The sequence below is a fragment of the Spodoptera frugiperda genome, chromosome 9 (genome assembly GCF_023101765.2).
Source record: "Spodoptera frugiperda isolate SF20-4 chromosome 9, AGI-APGP_CSIRO_Sfru_2.0, whole genome shotgun sequence".
In the NCBI taxonomy this organism is placed as follows: Eukaryota; Metazoa; Arthropoda; class Insecta; order Lepidoptera; family Noctuidae; genus Spodoptera; species Spodoptera frugiperda.
In genome coordinates this window covers 984,579-999,943 of record NC_064220.1, presented here as the reverse complement: position 1 = coordinate 999,943, position 15,365 = coordinate 984,579, and the positions used below count along the sequence as shown (strand labels likewise).

The window sequence follows — 15,365 nt, the reverse complement described above, 5'->3', positions numbered from 1 at the left end:
TGAACAAGATACGGTTGGTTGGCGAGGGAGGTGTCTGTAGGGCACGCGCTGGTGGCATATGGCAGATACAGCCGCGTGCCTTTGCCTTAAAAAAAGCAGCCACGTGCCCGCGTTTAATTTCTTTTCCATTAAGCGTTTTTTATGCAGTAGAGCGTGGAAGTGGTTTGAGCTTCGCGTTCTTTTTTTAAATAAGGTTGATTGACTTGATTGTGATTGTGTTAAAATAAATTAATACGTTTAGGTACTTTGTACTTCAATATTAATGTGTCTTGTTTACACGTATATGACCTAATATTTAGGACATTATTAAAATAATTCCATAAATGTAATACATTACCATTATTGTATGTATGTACGTAATTGTGTATGTAGGTACAGTTATCCAAAACCTATTATAGAAATGTCAATAATTTTACAAGTTTACGCATGACTAATATATGAACTTGTAAGGTAATTGTCAATGTCAGTAGTAAGATGATATAACTACAAAGTAAAACACTTTACTCATTACTCATATCCGTTCAAAGTTAATCAGTATTAAACGGTCTGACTGTCCGACCTTGTCGTTTGTTCTTCGCAATGAATTGATTATAGGTTTGACATTTAGCTTTAACGGCTGGGCAGCTGCGAATTACAGCAATGCTCGCAAAGTCGCAATTAACAATTTACTTCAACGGCAGATGTCTTACCGTGTATGGCTAGCCTTACGTTCGCTATTAGCCGTTTGAATTTTTCAATTTTAGAACGTCAATTTAATTTTGTTTTTATAAATATTTTATGGCATTTTTTGGGATGAGATCGTAAATAGTCTGGACGGCTGCATCTTGTCCTATGTCGCAATGGAGCATTTTTATATTCATACACAAGGCGTGTAATTATGTCAAGGTGTTCATAATAAATGATATTAGCATGAATTTTATAGATTGCAATGTTTGCAATTATAAACTGCTCATTGACAGACCATCTGCAACATTTACTTGTAATAAAATCCCCATTCCGCATTTAATGCTTATTATGAGTAGTTATTTACAAAACTAAATGTGACTTCTTACTGAAGCGATATACATACTATGTATCTTATTTTCCCGCCACTATTTGAAAAAAGAAGTGAAATAAAAAAGCATCGCATCGGCCAGTACTATTTTACCACGCACCATAGACTAAGAGCAACCAAGAAGAAAACTATTTGCTAATTGCATTTTATGTAAATGCGACAAATAGAGCCTGCGTAGAAGGCATTCCCATACATCTGTCTCTTTTTAACGAGCAGGAATGCTCTTTGTCTGCTCTCTTCCAAACTGGGAGGCTTAATCATGGAGGTGGAATGTTCAGAACACGTGCAGTTTTCTTCACAATAACCAACTGTAGTTAGAAAATGGAAGTTTGTAACGGTTCGTATACTTTTTTACAATAGAGGCTTATTACGAGAAGGTAGAAAGGTTGTTAGTACATATTATAGTGTTTTTTTATATTAAAGTCAATATCTTAGCTTGTAAAGATTCGGAGAAGATCCGGAGCTGCGGACAACGTAACAGGTTACCGGGGCTCCGGCTCAAAGCAGGAGAAAGAACGGGGTGGTTTTTAGTCAGTATAAATCTGACGCCTTACCTATGGTGGAAGAAGACACTGGATGATTTTCCCCCCTCAAAAATTAAAGCTTGTAAAGATTAGCTCATTTAAAAGATATGGTGAGTGGAAATCACAGGAAATTCAAAAGCAATTGTGACAGACTCAATCTAAAGAAAGTGCTAACAAAATAATGACTCTTTTTTTATTAAAAATAAGTATTAAAATGTTAGACCTATGACTGAAGGTAGCTATTATAGTAATTGAAAGCTCGGTAGTAAATCGCGAGCATCCGGCAGTAATTAATACGTGTCTGAGTCGAGTACCACAAATGACACGGCCGGGCCGGGCCCAGTTAGCATTTCCTTTGAAACTGGAAAATGGCGCCTGACCACTTTTCTACACTATATTGCACCGACAGACTGATATAGTTTCGTAGTGGACTACTTGTAACAGATAAACATTTGAAGGAAACCTAAGATTAGGGCCTTTAAATTATAAATCTTATAAAGTAGGTACCAAAAATTTGGATAAACGTAATTAATCGGTCGTGTGAACGCAGATCTACGCGAGACACAATGTATTTTCTATTGTTGTTTTATATACGAAAGGTTATTTTTTTATGGTATAAGCCGGTAAACGATCCCTCGACCTGGTGGTAAGCTATCGCCATCAATAGAGACCAGAAACACCAGAGGCGTTACCGGTCTTTTGGGGGTTAGGAATTTATGGGTTGTTACAGAATCGGGGATTGGGAAGGGGTATGGGCCTCCGGTAACCTAATAAGGTTAATAAAATACAAAGATTAAAGTAGGATAAACAACAAAGTTTCTAATTACTTATTATGGCAAAATTCGATTTGAAGAAAATTTTATTTAAGTAAATCAAATACTAAAATTCTAAAGAACTGTTGAACAATAAGGAGAATGTTTCCAGAAACATCTGTGTTAGTTTATCACGTCAGAAAGTAAATATGATTAGTCTATGGAATTTGAGAAGCATAGAGCCTTGTTGTTAAGTTACCAGTCAACTGTTCATAATTTAAAACCTTCATAGCTTAGAATCTTTTTTTAAATAACTTTATTCCAAAATTCTTAGTTTGAAATAGGCATATAAAAGGGCCCTTTTATTTATTCCTGAAGACGTAGGCAGAGGTAGCAAATTACGACACGTAATGCAATGTACACCCACTTTTCACTATTTTTGTTATAAGTCCCATGTAATTAAGGGTGAGCCTATTGCCATATACTGGACACAATTCCAGACTTCGTGCTACTACTGAGAATTTTTTCGAAAAACCGAAAAAAGTCCTAGTAATGCTTTGCCCGACAAGGGAATCGAGTCACACTTGACCACGACTACTCGACCAACGAGGCAGTTTGAAATAGGCTATAAAATATTACCAGTCAATCATTTCATTATTTCCTTCGTTCAATATGCGTAGATAAAAGTAACGTAAATACGTACAACTAACTACTGAGTATTTTGAAAACAAAGAATGAAATACGGTACCGTATTATAATAGCTACTACACAATATCGATAACAAACATCTCGTTTATCTAATCATCGAATTGTTTCGTCGCATATCGTAAGATGCGATTACAATTACTAAGTTTCTGGTACCGGACACAAATACAATTGACATTGTGTAATTTTCTATACATAACACAAATTCTATTTTTATTGGTTATGTTGTGTTATGAATTGTCGTTCCTACTCTGTTAGTTGAAGAGTGTAACTAGTGTAAGACTCAACGAAAATAAAGTGAAGATTTTTGGAGTGTTATCAAATACATACGATTGTTTCTTGCCTATATTTTTTTTGGGTTAAGCCCGCCACAACCTCCCATACCGCTGCAACTCCTGTAAACCAGGATACAGTAGACACTACCATAAAAACACCGGAACACTGAAGTCCGGCGCCTCCCAGGGACATGAATTGTCTTGGATCCCGCAACGAAATAAATCAGAAGATGTTATTAGAGGAGAAGAAACGATGATTCTTGCCTATAACTGATCTTTTACATTTTTTTAGTGATTAATTAATAACCATAGGTATGAATAAATGTAAAATATAAGCAATTAATCTAAAATAACCCTAAGACACAGATATCTACAAACAATACTCAGAACTCGAATATTTCATCGACTTATTAACTATACTACGCTCTTTACGTTTATCCGAATCGATTAACGACATAAATAGCAATCGAGTAGCAAAACCGAGTGAGCAAGTAAGACAATTGTAATTAAATCGATTCATATCGAATGGAATGCGGCAAGTGGAGTGTGGTAAAGATCACCTGCTAGTCGCACTGGGGACTGGAGCGGAATATAAAATAGGTTCAAACCTAGACAACACATTTATCTTAGTAATTGACGTCGGATAAATACCTTTTAGGTATGTACCTAGGTACATCTTGCAGTTTTTGCAAGTCATTGTAGACATACATGGAATTTTTGACTGGTTCTAGATTATAATACAACCTCTTTGGAGTATATCTGTCAAAATCGACTTTTGTTTCGCGCCATTTTGTAAACTTAGTATTGTCTATGGAAAGTATAAATTATCTTCATTAGTCCTTTGCCAGGATCTCATGACGTGTCCGTGTGTCATGTGTTAAACGTACAAATGCATAAACGAAGACTGCAAATCATCCATGCAACGAGTATGAATCATTCAATATAATTTCAATAATCGTTAATCATAACATTTATTCACGGTGATTAACAAATCGTTTCAAATTAGGAGTTAAGCAATATTCGTTCCGCCATTTTGCGTTCGACATTCCAAATTCGAGCATTTATATTTTTACCCGACTGCGCCAGAAGGAGGGTTATGTTTTTCGAGTGTATGTATGTATGTATGTATGTATGTATGTATGTATGTATAATTGTTTGGCACGCTCTGCAGCCTAAACGGCTTGATGGATTTTGACTTGAGAGGTGTCGTTGGATTCGTATTTACTGTGAGAGTGACACTGGATATATCAAAATAATAAAAAAACAAAATGGCGGATTTTTGGCGCCAAATTCGAATATTTCTCACTCTCTAGACTAAACGGCTTGATGAATTTTGACTTGAGAGGTGTCGTTGGATTCGTATTTACTGTGAGAGTGATACTGGATATATCAAAATAATAAAAAAACAAAATGGCGGATTTTTGGCGCCAAATTCGAATATTTCTCACTCTCTAGAACGACTCGATAGATTTCCGCTTGATAGGGGTCGTTTGATTTGTATTTACTGTGAGAGTGACACTAGATATATCAAAATAAAAAATAATAAAACTAAAAAAAATAAAAATAAAAAAGGTAATTTAAAAACTAAAAAACCCGACTGCGTTTCTTTATAATATTAAAATGAAAAAACCCTAAAACAAGAAAGTCATCGTAAAATTAAAGCAGTCGGGACCCATTCTAGAAAGCCAGCCGTATGTGCCCTCACAAAGTCTTTATATTTAGAATGGGTCCCGACTGCTTTAATTTTACGATGACTTTCTTGTTTTAGGGTTTTTTCATTTTAATATTATAAAGAAACGCAGTCGGGTTTTTTAGTTTTTTAAATTACCTTTTTTTATTTTACTTTAATTTTTATGAATTAATGCTGACTTTGTAAGATCTGACTTTTTTTATTACCTATTCGTTTTCATAATTCGAATAGTTTTGTATTGTTTTGTATCTGAAGAAAAGGGCCTTAGTACCTATATTTGTTAGTATGTGTGTGCAATTATACAATCAATATTATAAATAGTTCTTATATAGCTACTAAGTTCAACAAAGGAATGATTCATTAGTACATTTATAATATGTGTACCACAGTTAGAGGATATTCAGAACAAATAGACAGTTACAAACAACAACGAACAACTTTTGTGTATCGGTAAAGTGTTGATGCATTCCTTGGGGTTTTCCTCATTACTAAATACCTTGTTTAAGTAAATAAATAATAAATATTGACAATTCACGTGCCATGTACATGTTACGTGTGTCAAAGGAATCACAGTAATACCAATTTTGTAATATTAGCTCTTCGATTTCCTCTAAAAATACATAAAGCAGTGTCAACTATACAAACTTGACTTACATATATTTTTATAATAATTCTATATTAGTAGTAATTATTATAAATATTAGTAGGAATTATTATAAATATCACATGATATTTATTTTCTCTTAAGAAAGAACTAGCCTCATAATTCAAAAAGCATTTTACAGCAATTTAAAATCGACATCGAAATTTGACACCCTGTAATTTCGCCTTAAAAAAAAAACGAAAACAAGTCAGCTTGACAGTTGACACTCATGTTTATAAAACCTACGGACACTCAAATGGTGTAAACTATCGAAATTACAATCAACAATTGAATTCCTCCAAGAACTAATGTCGATTAGCCATTTGATTGGACTCAATAGCTTGGTACCAAACCGACCATGACTGTAATCCATCGGTGACGCTATAGTGTAAAGGAAACAAAGGAATCGTCATTTATTTAGTGTCAGTTCTTAAAATAGTAGCCAAATGACCCCTAGCCAATTGGACAACTTCATTAGAATTTGCGATTCGATGTAATTTTAAAGACAATTGCAGCTACAAAAAGCAATGTTCTACACGAGTTGATTTTCAAAATAAAATGTTAAATGGTATCTCCCAAAAATGCCGTTCTAGGAATCTCTTATCTTCCGGAGCTGCGGACTACCTAGCGGGTTTACCGGGGCTCCGGCTTGAAAAGCAGGAGAAGGAACGGGGTGGTTTTTAGTCAGTAAGAGTCTGACACTCCCTCTCGCAAGGCGGGAGAAGTCATTGGATGATTTTCCCCCCTCAAAAAAAAAAAAAAAAAAAGGAATCTCTTATCTTGGAAATATTTAGAGAAGAGATAGAAGTAAACAAACAAAGAAAATAACTGAGAAATGACTCCATTTGACATCAAGTATGACGCGTCTATAGGCCTCACGACAGAAATAAAATCCAACTATGTATTATAAAAAGCTCACAATTATATGTAGAGCTATATATACCCTGCTAAACTAAACTTCTAACAGTACTCTTCTAAAAACAAAACAGAATCGAAAAGGACAGTCGGCCATTTTAAGTCCCGATGAGTCAGCGAGGAGTCAGATCACGTAGTGTAAGGATGGCTAGTCGCCACCGCGTAGGGCTTCCAATCTCGATATACCGAGATCTCGGTATTGCGGGATCCCGCGTCATTTTCCACTCCCGCGTGATGCGGGATTACGGGTGCGGGATCCGCGAGATTTGCGGGACTGAAAAAAGTGTGCATGCGACCTCTCGCGACCGCGATCACGCTAAAACACTTGAGTCTATTATAAAAAAAAAAGAAATGACTCTTTATGAATCTGGGGGTCAATGGGAAAATATCTTACATTTACATATAAAGCCTTAAAAGGAATACCGCCGACAAGTGTGGAAGCCGAAAGGGCATTTTCTGCTGCTGGCTATATTGCTTCTAAAATACGCAGCAGTTTGGCAGATGACAGTTTAGATATATTGTTTCCTTCACAAACATTTTCAATTAAAAGCTTTAGCTGACAAACTAAATAAATAAACCAACTTTTATTTTCAGTCGAAATTAGTTTTTTTAGTTGATATTTTATTTTTTTGGTGTATTTTATGAAGAAGATAGATTTCATGTATTTTCAGTATTTGTTGCTGTATTTGTGAAGAATAAACGGTGTAATTTGATTGATCTCATACTTATAATAATATTTAAATAAATGCGGTGTTAATTGATTAATTAATTGTTATATTTGCCTTATTTATATATGAATATTTTCAATATGCGGGATCCCGCAAATACCGAGATCCCGCGGGATTTAAAATTTGTAGTCCCGCAAATACCGAGATTGAATTCAAGCTGCGGGATTGGAAGCCCTACCACCGCGTTACGTGTACTCATATTGTTACAACTACTCATGTAGCATACGAGGAAGTTGGTATACGGTCAACTTCTACTAGTTAATGGTTTGTTTTCAATGGCTTGTGGTGTCAAGAAACAATTTACGAACGTTTTTGAAGGCCTAAGTGCAACTGTTTTGGAAAATGAAGGCTCAATTTAAACACTATCTAAAGATAAACTAGTAGGGAAAAATAAAATAAAAGAAATAATAAATGTGAGGTAAAACATGACAAAGAGGTTTCATCCGAAGCATCGGAATTCGGAAGTACGGCAGAATTTTATTTCTAAAACATTCCACAAATAGTTTGGACAACAAAATACAAGTATGATGGGATTACAGGAAAAAGACGTAATACTATCTGCAAGAACTACTAATGTTGTGCTTATCTACAGAAGATAAAGCAAAGCCAAGTCCTAACTGTGTTTTTATTTCTGGGAATTGTAGTACCTGTGATACATTTTGCTATAATCGTGATACGAATGTAAAAGAAAGGCGTGTTTCTTTGCTAAAGCCTTTGAGAGATCAAACTATGAATGTGTAATACATTCTAACGCATCATGTTTTTGTTGACATCAGTTTTGGTTACAAAATTAATTTAATTTCTAATAAAGAACAAATACAGACAACTATATACGACATAATCTAATCACATAAATCAGGTTCAGTTTATGCAAATGTATTCATGAACGAAACACGATCATTATCCTTATCGTGACTTAATTTCTTAAATACCCGTTCCATTGCGTGATAGATGTTACCTGACCGATTAGCGAACACCGATTAGTTCATTAAACTATCGATGTATACTGCGTTATGTAATAGAATCAAACAATTGAACAATACTGAGCCGTGGGTGCGTATTTCGTGACTTATGTAATGAAGTAAGAAACCCATGGAATGGTGTTTGCGAATCCGAAGCGTGAGTTGTGAACGTTCATCAAACCTTGCTATGAATAAAGATCTAATTTCTCGCATTGGAAGTTGTGAGAAGACAGCTAAGTCTAGTACAGTCCTACAATGTTGTTGCTGTTACATGATCTGCATGCAGTTGCCTCTTGCTAATGATCTTATGTAAGGTGCTATGTGAATCTAAACCCGTGCTTTTAAATGCGTCTTGCATACCTGTGTACCTAGCTATATTTCATGTTTGAGTTATCTTATATTTGGATCCTGTTAAGCTGAAAAGATCCAGCTAACATTTTAGTAGTATAATATACTACTAAACTTCAAATAGGTACTGTGTCACACGATTTTAATTATCTGCCTAACTTTATACTTCATTTACTTAAAAGTGATAAAATGTTGGCTGACAGGGTCCAATTATAACCTTCCTTAACAGAAATTGTCTTGACATCGAATGTTCAAAACCGAACGTATCAAAAGCCTTTGATAGATCCAAGCTAATAAAGTAATCCTTCCATTATGCAACTCACATCGACAAGGTGGTCGTGACAGTCCAAGTCAGTAGCATGAAATTGTCATGACATATTGAGGTTAGCAACGTGACAAAGTGACAACTATACAACATCTATGACACATATTGAACTAATCGTGAGCCACTTGTAGATTTTGACAAGCTTTTTTTAGGACGCTTTTCTTTAGCTTTTTCTTTGTTGTTGTTTATGCAACGTTACACCTTTTATCTTCGAAAGGGTAGGCAGAGGTGCACATTACGGCACGTTATACTAACTGTATAACGTATATCCACTTTTCACTATTTGTGTCATAAGTCCCATGTAATAGGGGGTGAGCCTATTGCCTATATACTGTGGACTCTTTAATTTATGTGGAAGCAAGTGTACTAGTTCTGATTCATTATCATTAGAATTAATCATTAAAGAAGCCTTATGTGTCTTTACTTTTTGTCTTTCAAGCCAGTAATGCATTTCTTCTTGGACATTCCTCTTCTACATACATAAAGTCTTGTTTCATAGAACACAACCTTATTATAATTCTGAAAATGTCAGTTTACGTCTCTCCAAGAATCAAGAACAGGGTTTTTACAAGTTTAGTTTAGTTTCGCAGAGCGTTCACCCCGTTATACTGTAGGGCCATTATACGCTCGAAGCACTTGTTTAAAAAAAAACAAGCCTATTAAGACTAATTCTACTGAGTCATGTCGTACTACTTTAATAAGTACAAAGAAACAAACGTCACAGAAATTGGGTGTCTCAAACATTAAGAATAGTATAAGCCCAAAGCAATGAAAGTGCGACCACAAATAATTATGGTTATAATGTATTCACATTCCAAAGAATCAAATAGAAAAGCAATCGGCAACGCTTCCTGCACTCCACGTATTGACACCTCCGGTCTAAACTATCATTATTTATATATTAGAGAAAATGCGATTGAGAAATTGGTCGTTGTCACTTTTTACACCCAATATTTGTTTTCTTTTTTTGGACATTTTAACTTCCTAACGGCTACTGAACTAAGTAGTTGGTCAAAAGACTCAGTTACGGCGGTGAAGGAATTCTCAAAAACAATTAAATGTTTAAGTCGCCGTTAAATCTTGTTGCTACTGTTAGTTTAACATGTTTTATAAGAACGTCTTTAACTGTCGTTTGAGAATTTGGGTTTATTATAGTTTTTAGTACTTGCTAGTAAATGACAAAGCATGATAAATGATAAGCAAACAAGAGCCTAAGAATAAAATTGTGAATTAGAACAACTAGTTACCTAGTTAAACTTATTATAAATGTATGTAAGTTACTAAGTTTATTACTTTTAAGGCACATCAACAGAATAAACACTAACATTGATAAAAAAACTAGATGACACAAGGTCATGGTGCTTATGCTAATTATACACATGCACCACATTCACAATATTAACACAGAATGGTGCAACGTCACGCCTTTTATCCCCGAAAGGGTAGGCAGAGGTGCATATTACGGCACGTAATGTCGCTATACAATGTACACCCACTTTCTTTTATAACTCCCATATATGTAATAAGTATTAACAAGATGAAGACACGAAGTCATGGTGCTTATGCCAATTATAGACAAACATTCAAAATATTAACACACAATATTAGAGCAATATACAATGTGATTATTGTACTTAAGTCTAATAGGAACTTATAAATGATATTTTACGACTAAGATACATATTGTATACTGTTTGAATTAGTCACGAGTACCAACCGGAGTTAAAAAGTAGGACCTCTCCCGGGAGTCAGGTCCGTGGTGCCCAACAGCTGTCTGTCTTCCTATGTATATGAACAATGTTTTCGAAAAATGCGACTTAAAACATTCTATCGATCAATTCTTTCACATCATTATGATATTACAATTTACTTCTATTACTTCATTACCCATTCATATCTATGATAATTGTTTTATTAGTTACGATATGTATTGTGAAAGATTATGTTATTAGCTCCTTATTCACACCTGCATTCTTGTTTTAGGCTCTATTCAATACCGTCTCTCTAATTTCTGACTTCCTTGTCCTAAAATCCTCGAACGCCTAAAGGGTAATTTTTATTAGGAACAATTGTGTGCAATGTCACGCCTTTTATCCCCGAAGGGGTAGGCAGAGGTGCATATTATGGCCCGTATTATAAAATGTACACCCACATTTCACCATTTGTGTTATAAGTTCCATGTAATAGGGTGGGGGGGAGACTATTGCATTATACTGGGCACAATTCCAGATTCCACGCTACTACTGAGAAGCCAAGTAAGCCCAATTAAACTCTGGAACTACTGGTCCGATTTAAATAATTCTTTTTGTGTTGGATAGCGCATTTATCGAGGAAGGTTATAGGCTATAAAACATCACGCTATGATTAATAGGAACCGAGCAGAGCGGGTGAAACCGCGCGGAAGTAGCTAGTTAGGTAATATGAGCTCCACCTATCCATGTCGCCCTAGTACCACATCACATCACATCACTGGCCCACCAACACAATTTGCTGGTAGTACCAACACAATTTGCTGGTAGTACCACACAATGCACCATGGCACCAATTCAATGAGAGCAACATCGCATTGTGACAGATTGTATCTCATCCGGTTAATTTAGCATTTAAATGAGAACTTATTCAATGTACCATATAACGGAGACCTAATTATGTTAGTTTAATTAAATTTAAACTATTATTAGATACGGTTAAAAAGGACTGTTGTTCCTTCTTAGCATGTAGTATGTGCTTAGTTAAACGCTAGTAGCTATGTATTTAAAATGTAAACATCGTGAGGAAACATGGGCTTATAATTTCTAATTATAAGTTTGAAATTGCTAACTTGCATTGAGCAAGCAAGGCGATTAATGCTCAAACCTTCTGAGTGTGAGAAGAGGCTTTTGGTCACCAGTGTTCACTTATAGGCTGTTGATCATGATGTGTGATTGAAATTTGAAAATATTTTGGTTATATCTGTGTATCTGTATCTAACATATGTATATATGTATCTTGTTTTAAGCAAAACTCATATAAGTAGATGTTGTTTATGTATAAATCTTTGTCTTGATTTGACCACAAAGCAATTACTAGGATCAAAGTCTGTTACTATTCTTTAAGAGGTAAACTTTTTGTGGTTTTTAAGATCATTTCGGGACTATCTGCCGCACTCAGAGACATTTCATGATTACTTAAACCATTCCTTAGTAACGATTTTGTATCGAAAACAATTGCTAAGGACTGGGTTAAGTGACCATTAAATAACTCTTAAGTATGGCAGTATGTTACAAAAACATATTATTTCGAGTGTGCATAAAAAGTTAAACTACCAAAAGATCCATAAATCACAATCTAAGCAGACTTTAAGAGCCTATACTCAATACTGACAACTTCAAATCAAAACTAAACACAAGAACAAGTTTTTAGTTCTTAAAAATTGTTACAAAAAAATTGAGGTGAGCGTAAAAGTAGTAGGTGAGTCATTGGTGACGCAGTACCCATTCATGAGGTGGTCGGGAATGTCAGATTTGTTCTTAGAAGAGACGGAACTTAAGTTCACCAGGTACATCCTGACTCATTCGGTATGCCAGCCAATGTTGGTGATTAATGTAATTTGCAAGCCATTGCCGAGTTGTAGAATCAATAGCGAGGTGAGATTTTGATGTTGTGTGAATGACATTTGTAGTTGTAGCTTTAGGTCTATAACGTTGAAACTGTGAATGATAATTTAGATTATGCTTAGTAGATATTTGTAAGGTCTTTGCTTGTATATATCATGGGTTATAGTGTTAGATATTAGGGTTTAGTTTTTAGATGGACTTAGTAACAGACGTTGGGTCATAAAATTCACGTCCGTAATATCTAAGACTAATGATATATGTAATTATGTGTAAACACTCTTCTTCACAACAATAACTTTTTAAGACTCACAGAGTGATAATCTTCAAAACCAGTAATAATATGTTTTATACACATTTTTTCTTCCATAACCTTGTACTAAACTCAATGTCGAACTAAAATTAAGTAAACCTGTTTGGGACTCCCATACTCATACTATGTTACCAGAGAATACTTTAAACGTTATGTAACTATAGATTTTAATTAAGATAAACATTATAATTCATCGTAAACTAAGTATTATTTTAATTGAAAATAGTTTTTAGGCAAACAGTACGCAAACATAATTTTACGAACGCAAATAATTTCAAATTTGGAACCAAATACAGACAAATAATAATTTCAAATTTAGAACCAGATACAGACTAGTAGGTATCATAGATATTATGCCCATAAAAAACAAAAGAAATCTATGATACTACTCCTGGCCGATAAGGAAATAATTTTAGAAAACATTCGAATCTAATCTATGAAAAAATTCTGTCACTACATACGTATGAGATAGGAAAATATTTAAATTATATGCAAATAATCTGTGATTATCCTTCATTAAGAATTAACACGTCAGACGCGTCCGGCTAAGTACCTAGGATTATATTCGGATTGACGATAAAAAGATTGCTAAAAATACCTAGAACAAATGGCGCCTTTATTTTTATTTATGGATAGAAAATAATTATAATGAATTAACGTCATGAATTCTTAAATTGATTAAAATTACACAAAATTTAATAATGTGACGTTTTTACGGATAATAAGACGATTTATTACTTTTAATTACAACTGATCTAAAGTACGGAAGAAATTAAAAGCAATGACAGAATAGGATCAGCTAATGAGGTACAACGTATGTATGTAAATGCAAAGAAGCACTAGCTAATGCCCTATGCAAATCAATAACCAAGAAAGCCATACTTTCCTACAACTTACGCGATGAAAGCCCCATAAGTATTAGAAATCTCATAAACAAATGCATTATGTAACATTTCACTTGCAGTACTTAAAATATATTTTATCACTTTCTAATGACTCACTGGCTAAAGATTCCCACGACCAAAACGCGAAAAAAGCACACTACTGTTTTAATAAATGTAATGACTACGCCAAGAATGAATGAGACATTCTCAAACGCCTTGGTGTTAAATTAAAAAAAAGAAGCATCAAACAGGTTGTTTATGGAACAATTTGGCGGGTAAGTTGTTTATTTAGGTTATGTGAAATAATGCGTAATTCAATTTAACCAGTGTATAAATATCAATAAATACCTAGAATTGTGTCTGTATTTGGTTATAATGGATATGTGGCGAACAAAACAAAACATATTGGTGAAAAGTGGTTAGCTTCAATCAAGGAAAACAGTAGGTACCTACCCAATTCAGTTTGACAATATTAATAAAAACGTAAATTATTTCTACGTCTAACCGCCATACTCAGAGTCATTTAATGGTTACTTAACCCAGTCCTTAGCAATTGTTTTTGATACAAAATCGCTACTAAGGAATAGTTTAAGTAATCATTAAATGTCTCTCAGTGCGGCAGTAAACTTTGTAACACCAAATGGAAGAAAGCGTTTATAATGCATTACATGTATATTATTTTCACGAGTGCTTTTACTGCCGTAGATAATTAGGAACAATACATTTTATTTTATTATGTTGCTTCTTCAGTTTCCAGAAGTTTCGATGTTAAATCGATTTCTCACACTTCATTGTAATGATTATATAAAGCGCATAAGCTTATTTTTGTTTTTCGATTTCTGATTTTATAATTATAATTAACCTAGTTTTTATATGAAATGATTTTGGTGAATGTTGCCCGTTAATTAGTTATGTTATTAATAATTTTAGAGTGGCTATTAATATAAGGCTATAATTTAAGTTATGGCTAAGTTAAGAAGTAAAGCTAAAGTTAGTTTGTTTTATTATTTAGGGAACAGAGAGTAAAGTTCTCTAAGAAAAGAAGGACCAGGCGAGGTGATCGTGCCTGGCGGGCTTTCTGCCCAACTGTTGTTTGTTGGGATTTTCTATCCATGTTTATTTGCATGTGCGATGTAGGATTTTATGACGTCATCCGTTGATTTGCTCGTCGATAGTCTATGTGCGAATTCTGTCATATGTACAACTACTTTAATCTCAAGAAAAATGGTGTGAAGAAGTTTGCAAACTACAATCATTTAGGGCAATTTCGTCGTAAACTTAACTAATTTAATATTTCCATAATTAAAAATGTATTTCTTACCTGTCTCGGAAGGCTTAGTAGCTCGTAGTATCTGCAAGGAAATGAAAGGGATTAGAAGTTGAATCACCAAGTATGCACCGTATTAGATATCGTTCCGGTGATATCACTAGCTTCACACTGACGCTACCTAGTAAACTGAGATTGGTCATGTAATTGGGGACGAGTATAATAAAGTTTTATAGTAGGCAATGTGATATGATAAGCTACTCCCTACCGAGAATATTGTAATTGAATAGAGTAACCAAAAATATGTTGTTGAATTTGTAATTTTTTTAAATCATTATTTATTTATTATTACCTCTCTACAGTCATTCTACTCGTCTCATCATTTTT

At 34.3% G+C, this 15,365-nt stretch overlaps 1 protein-coding gene across 2 annotated transcripts in view; it reads right to left on the bottom strand.

The window, feature by feature from the left end:
* LOC118270969 (uncharacterized) overlaps positions 1-15,365 on the bottom strand; it is a 45,830-nt gene that overhangs the window by 18,219 nt on the left and 12,246 nt on the right. The window contains exon 2 of one of the 2 annotated variants that reach the window (XM_035586821.2): positions 15,033-15,063. The exons of the other annotated variant lie outside the window; for it this stretch is intronic. The gene's annotated coding sequence lies outside the window, so the exon portion shown is untranslated. The remainder of the gene's footprint in view (positions 1-15,032; positions 15,064-15,365) is intronic. 2 annotated transcript variants of the gene reach the window in all.